Source organism: Sarcophilus harrisii, chromosome 1 (genome assembly GCF_902635505.1).
Source record: "Sarcophilus harrisii chromosome 1, mSarHar1.11, whole genome shotgun sequence".
NCBI classification, from domain to species: Eukaryota; Metazoa; Chordata; class Mammalia; order Dasyuromorphia; family Dasyuridae; genus Sarcophilus; species Sarcophilus harrisii.
Window position 1 is genome coordinate 224,734,222 of NC_045426.1, and position 7,117 is coordinate 224,741,338.

A 7,117-nucleotide genomic window follows, 5' to 3' on the forward strand; every position below is an offset into this window, starting at 1 on the left:
ATATTAAAAAATTTCAGAGAGTGCTAAAGAAATTTCCATAGTCACCTGTCAGGTAGGACTTTAAGGCTTTTGCAAATGATTCCATTCACTATAACATATGGGGAGCTGGCACTAATCTACAGGTGATAAGGCCATAAGGCCATACAGGTGATAAGGTCACATTCCAAAAGACTGCCCTAACCTTGAATAGGAATCTCTTAATCACATCATGGAGTTTCCTACATGACCAAAGACCACCTTAATCTTAAATAGGCAGATATCTAGACATCTCCTAATCACATCCTGGAGCTTCCTACATGACCAAAGACAGCTGATCAGCTCATCCATGGACAGGAAACCAATCCTTTGTCTAGGACCCCTACCCTGTACTAAATTCGCTCAACCCTGCTGCTATATATACCTGTACTATTGCACCAATTAAACGAGGCTTGATCAGATTGCTTTGTCTTGACTCCTCCTGCGTGTCCCCTCTCTCTTGCCTTTATCTCTTTTCTTCCAGGGACCACATACTCTGCCTCACAGGCCGAGGCAATAACAGATTTTCAAAAATGTGTTTCTTTAAATTGTATTTTATGTGAATATTAAAACTGTATTAATTTGTGGATAATAGTCCTATAATGTGCAATTTTCTCATTACCCTAACAAATACTAGTATCTCTATCTTATCATGTTAAATATGTGCCAGACTAAATTCAAAATGTTCAATTCCTCTGCATATTTTTTTTCATTTCTTTATAGTATGATTTCATGAACTTCTCAACTCAAAGGGATTTAAACAGCTACATCAATGAGTCAGAGTTTTAAAAGAATATGCCATGATTCTGAGGTTCTTGATTCCTTTAATACTTTTTAAAAAATAATTATAACGTTTTATTAACCGAATGCATGCCAGGGTAATTTTTTACAACATTATCCCTTGCACTCACTTCTGTTCCTATATTTTCCCTCCACCCCTTCCACCAGATGGCAAATAATCCTATACATGCTAAATATGTCACAGTATGTGTGCAGAACCGAACAGTTCTGTTGCTGCGCAGGAAGAATTGGATTCAGAAGGTAAAAATAACTTGGGAAGAAAAACAAAAATGCAAACAGTTTACATTCATTTCCCAGTGTTCTTTGTTTGGGTATAGTTGCTTCTGTCCATCATTGATCAATTTAAACTGAGTTAGATCTTCTCTTTGTCAAAGAAATCTACTTCCATCAGAATACATCCTCATACAGTATTATTGTTGAAGTATATAATGATCACTTGGTTCTGCTCATTTCACTTAGCATCAGTTCATGTAAGTCTTTCCAAACCTCTCTGTATTCATTGTGCTGGTCATTTCTTACAGAATAATAATATTCCATAACATTCATATACCGCAATTTACCCAGCAATTCTCCAATTGATGGGCATCCATTCATATTCCAGTTTCTAGCTACTACAAACTAGGCTGCCACAAACATTTTGACACATACAGGTCCCTTTCCCATCTTTTGTATCTCTTTGGGGTATAAACCCAGTAGTAGCACTGCTGGATCAAAGGGTATGCACAATTTGATAACTTTTGGGACATAATTCCAAATTGCTCTTCAGAATGGTTGGATTCGTTCACAACTCCACCAACAATGCAGCAGTTTCCCAGTTTTCCCTCATCCCTTCCAACATTCATCATTATTTTTTCCTGTCATCTTAGCCAATCTGACAGTGTGTAGTGGTATCTCAGAGTTGTCTTAATTTGCATTTCTCTGATCAATAATGATTTGGAACACTTTCATATGAGTGGTATTAGTTTCAATCTCATCATCTGAAAATTGTCTGTTCATATCCTTTAACCATTTATCAATTGGAGAATGGCTTGATTTCTTATAAAATAGAGTCCATTCTCTAAATATTTTGGAAATGATGCCTTTATCAGAACCTTTAACTGTGAAGATGATTTCCCAGTGTGTTGATTCTCTTCTAATCTTGTTTGCATTAGTTTTGTTTGTACAAAGGTTTTTTAATTTGATATAATCAAAATTTTCTATTTTGTGATCAGTAGTGGTCTCTAGTTCATCTTTGGTTACAAATCTCTTCCCTCCACAAGTCTGAGAGATAAACTATACTATTTCCTCTAATTTATTTATAATCTAATTTTTTATGCCTAAATTATGGACCAATTTTGATCTTATCTTGGTATATGGTGTAAAGTGTGGGTCCATGCCTAATTTCTGCCATACCAATTTCCAGTTATCCCAGCAGTTTTGTCAAATTATGAATTCTTGTCCGAAAAGTTAAGATCTTTTGGTTTGTCAAACACTAGATTGCTATAGTTGACTATTTTGTCTTGTGAACCTAGCCTATTTCACTGCTCAACTAATCTATTTCTTAGCCAATATCAAATGCTTTTGGTGACTGCTGCTTTATAATATTGTTTTAAATCAGGTACAGGTAGGCCACCTTCCTTTGATTTTTTTTTTTCATTAATTCCATTGAGATTCTCAACATTATGTTCTTCCATATGAATTTTGTTGTTATTTTTTCTAGATTATTAAAATATTTTCTTGGAAGTCTGATTAGTATAGTACTAAGCAAACAGATTAGTTTAAGGAGTATTGTCATCTTTATTATATTCGTTCAGCCTATCCAAAAACACTTAATATTTTTCCAGTTATTTAAATCTGACTTTATTTGTGTGGAAAGAAAGTATTTTGTAATTTTGCTCGTATAATTCCTGACTTTCGTTTGGTAGATAGATTCCCAAATATTTTATGCTGTCAACAATTATTTTGAATGGAAATTCTTTTTGTATCTTTTGCTATTGGATTTTGTTGGTGATATATAAAAATGCTGAGGATTTATGGGTACTTATTTTGTATCCTGCAACTTTGCTAAAGTTATGAATTATTTCTAGTAGCTTTTTAGTAGGAATCTCTGGCGTTCTCTAAGTATACCATCATATCATCTGCAAAGAGTGATAGTTTAGTTTCCTCATTGCCTACTCTAATTCCTTTAATCTCTTTCTCAACTCTTATTGCCAAAGCTAGAGTTTCTAATACAATATTGAATAATAATGGTGATAGTGGACAACCTTGCATCACTCCTGATGTTACTGGATATGGTTCCAATTTTTCCTCATTGCATATGATGCTTACTGATGTTTTAAATATATGCTCTTGACTATTTTAAGGAAAAGTCCATTTATTCCTATTCTCTTAAGTGTTTTAGTAGGAATGGATGTTGGATTTTATCAAATGATTTTTCTGCATCTATTAAGATGATCATATGGCTTTTGTTAATTTGGTTATTGATATAGTCAGTTATGCTAATAGTTTTCCCAATATTGAACCAGCCCTGCATTCCTGGTATAAATTTTACTTATTCATTGTGTATTATTCTCGGGATGATTTTCTGTAATCTTTTTGTTAGTATCTTATTTTATCATCAATATTCATTAGGGAGATAGGTCTATAATTTTCTTTCTCTGTTTTCAACCTTCCTGGTTTAGGTATCAGTACTAAGTCTATGTCATAAAAGGAATTTGGTAGGACTACTTCAATCCTTATTTTTTCAAATAGTTTATATAGCATTGGAGCTAATTGTTCTTTAAATGTTTGGTAGAATTCCCATGTAAATCAATCTGGTCCTGGGGATTTTTTCTTAGGGAGTTGGTTAATACCTTGTTCTATTTCTTTTTCTAAAATGGGACTGTTTAGGATATTTACTTCTTCCTCTGTTAATCTAGGCAAGTTATATTTTTGAATATATTCTTCCATTTCATTTCAGTTGTTGAATTTATTGGCATAAAGTTGGGCAAAGTAACTTCTAATTATTGCTCTAATTTCCTCTTCGTAAGTGGTGAGTTCTCCCTTTTCATTTTTAAGACTAACAATTTCATTTTCCTCTTTCCTTTTTTAAATCAGATTTACTAAGGGTTAATCTATTTTGTTGGGTTTTTCATAGAATGAACTCTTAGTTTTATTAATTAATTCAGTAGCTTTTTCAATTTTATTGAGCTCTCTTTTTATTTTTAGAATTTCAAGTTTAGTGTTTGACTAGGGGTTTTTATTTTGTTTCTTTTCTAGCATTTAGTTGCAAGTCCAATTCATTGACCTTCTCTTTCTCTATTTTATGCAAGTAGGTGTCTACAGATATGAAATTTCCCCTTATTACTGCTTTGGCTGCATCCCACACACTTTGGTATGACGTCTCATTATTGCCATTTTCTTGGGTGAAGTTATTAATTATGTCTATGATTTGCTGTTTCACCCAATCATTCTTTAATATGAGATTATTTAGTTTCCAATTATTTTTGGTCTGTTTTCCCCTGTCTTCTTGTTGAATGTACTTTTCATTGAATTGTGGTCTAAAAATCATGCATTTACTATTTCTGCCTTACTGCATTTGAGTTTAAGGTTTTTATGTCCTAATATATGGTCAATTTTTGTATAGGTTCCATGAACTGCTGAAAATAAAGTGTACTACTTTCTGTCTCCATTTCGTTTTCTCCAGAGGTCTATCATATCTAACTTTTCTAGTATTCTATTTATCTCTTTGACTTCTTTCTTATTTATTTTGTGGTTCGATTTATCTAATTCTGAGACTGCAAGGTTGAGATCTCCCACTACTATAGTTTTCCTGTTTATTTCTCCTTACAGGTCTCTTAATTTCTCCTTTAAGAATTTGGATGTTACACCACTTGGTGCATATATGTTTAATATTGATATTGCTTCATTATCTATGCTACCCTTTAGCAAGATATAGTGCCCTTCCTTATCTCATTTAATTAGATCAATTTTTGCTTTTGCTTGATCTGAAATCAAGATGGCTACCCCTGCTTTTTTGACTTTACCTGAAGCATAGTAGATTCTGCTCCAACCTTTTACCTTTACTCTGTATGTATCTCCCTGCTTCAGGTGTGTTTCCTGTAAACAACATATTTGTAGGATGCTGGCTTTTAATCCATTCTGCTAACTGCTTCCTCTTTATGGAGGAGTTTACCCCATTCACATTTATGGTTAAAATTACCAATTCTGTATTACTTGCCATCTTGTTAACTCCTGTTTATGCTTTTCTCCCTTCTTTCCCCCTTACAGTATTAAACATATAAGCACCACTTGCTTCTCACAGCCCTCCCTTTTTAGTATCCCTCCCCCTGCCTTAGAGTTCCTCCCCCATTTTACTCCCTTTCTTCACAGTTTCCATAATCCCTTCTGCTTATCTTATTCCTTTCCTTTTCACTTTTCTCTTCCCACTTTTCAATGAGGTGGGAGAAGTTTGAATATGTCAAAAAATTTTCTCTTTAAGTTAATTCTGATGACAGTAAGATACCCACTATATTCATCCCCCTCCATTCTTTCTTTCAGATATAATAAGTTTCCTTTGCATCTTTGTGAGATGTAGTACCCCCACTTTACCCTTTTTCTGGTACAGTGTCCTATCTACCTTTAGTTTCTAGAACAAGGTATCCATGTATTCTTTATACATCTTTATAACAGAAATATAGTTCCCAAGATTTCTTTTTACCTTTTTAGGTTTCTCTTTGGTTTTACATTTGTAGATCAAACTTTTTGTTAAGTTCTGTTTTTTTTCATCAAAAATAGGTGAAATTTGCTTATTTCGTTGATTGTCCATCTTCTTCCCTGGAAAAAGATGTTCATTCTGGCTGGGTAAGTTATTTTTAGTTGCATACTGAGTTCCTTAGCCTTTTGGCATATCATATTCCAGGACCTTCAATCTTAATGTGGATGCTGCTAGATCCTGGGTAATCCTTATTGTGGCTCCTCTATATTTGATTTGCTTTTTCTAGCCCCTTTCGGTATTTTTTCCTTCATCTGAGGGTTCTGGCATTTGGCCACTATATTTATTGGTGTTTTTTTTAGGATCGCTTTCAGTAGGTGATAGATGAATTATTTCAATGTCTATTTCACCCTCTGTTTCTATGACTTCTGGGCAGTTCTCTTTGATAATTTCCTGGAAAATAGTGTCCAGGCTCTTTTTTTCATCATATTTTTTCTGGGAGTCCAACAATTCTCAGATTGTGTCTAGATCTATTTGCCAAGTCTGTTGTTTTCCCAAGAAGGTATTTGACATTTTTTTCAATTGTTTGATTTTTTTGGTTTTGCTTGACTGACTCTTGTTGTCTCCTTGAGTCATTCAATTCCATTTGTTTGATTCTGATTTTCAATGAAGTATTTTCTTCAATCACTTTTTTTATATCTTTTTCTAATTGTCCAATTGAGTTGTTTTGTTCTGTGGAATTTTTTCCATTTTGCCAATTTTATTTTTAGAGAGCTATTTTCTGTTTCCAGTTCACTAATCCTATTTTTCAACTATTTGATTTCTTTTTCCACTTTGTCTTTAAATGATTGGGATGACTTCTCCAGACTCTTAGCCAAGCCTCCCTCTCCTTTTCCCATTTTTCTTCTAGCTCTCTTGTGAGAGCCTTTTTAATTTCTTCTATGTGATTCAGTTGTTCTGAGGAACAGATGATCTCCTCCTTTGGGGATTCACCTGGATCCAGTCTGTTTTTAGTCTCCTCAGGGTTTATAGTCTGCTTTCTATCCATATAGAAGCTGTCATTGCTTAGCATCCGTTTCAATTTTTTGCTCATTTTGTCAGAGAAGAATCAAAGACAAACTAGCAAAGAAAACACACACACACACACACACACACACACACACAAACCAAAAAGAATCTGCTTTTTTTTGGGTTGGGTGGTGTTACCAAGCTTCCTCTACAGATGGTGGGGGGCAGCAGCAAGGCCCTAACAGTACAGTGATGGCTGTGCTGCACCTGGGCTCTGAGACTCTGAGAGTGTGCTGAGACACTCTGCAGGAGGGGTGGCCAGGTCCCAAAAGACTCCAGCTGTTTGGGGTTGTATTCTTTACCCCCTATGTTTTTAACTTCGCTGCTGGTCTGCTGTCTTGTTGTCAGGGCAAAGCATCCAATACTGTAGGAAAGCTCTCCCATCAGAGACAGCTGAGATCATACCCCACCCCCCTCCAGTCTGCTTAGCTGTGAGCTGCCTGCTGTGCTCTCACTGTCACTGCCTGCCTTCAGCCTGTGTCTGATCTAAAACCGTCCCTGCTCTGGAGCAAAAACAGACCTTTCCTGGCCAATTTCAAGGATGACTTCTCTTGGCAACTA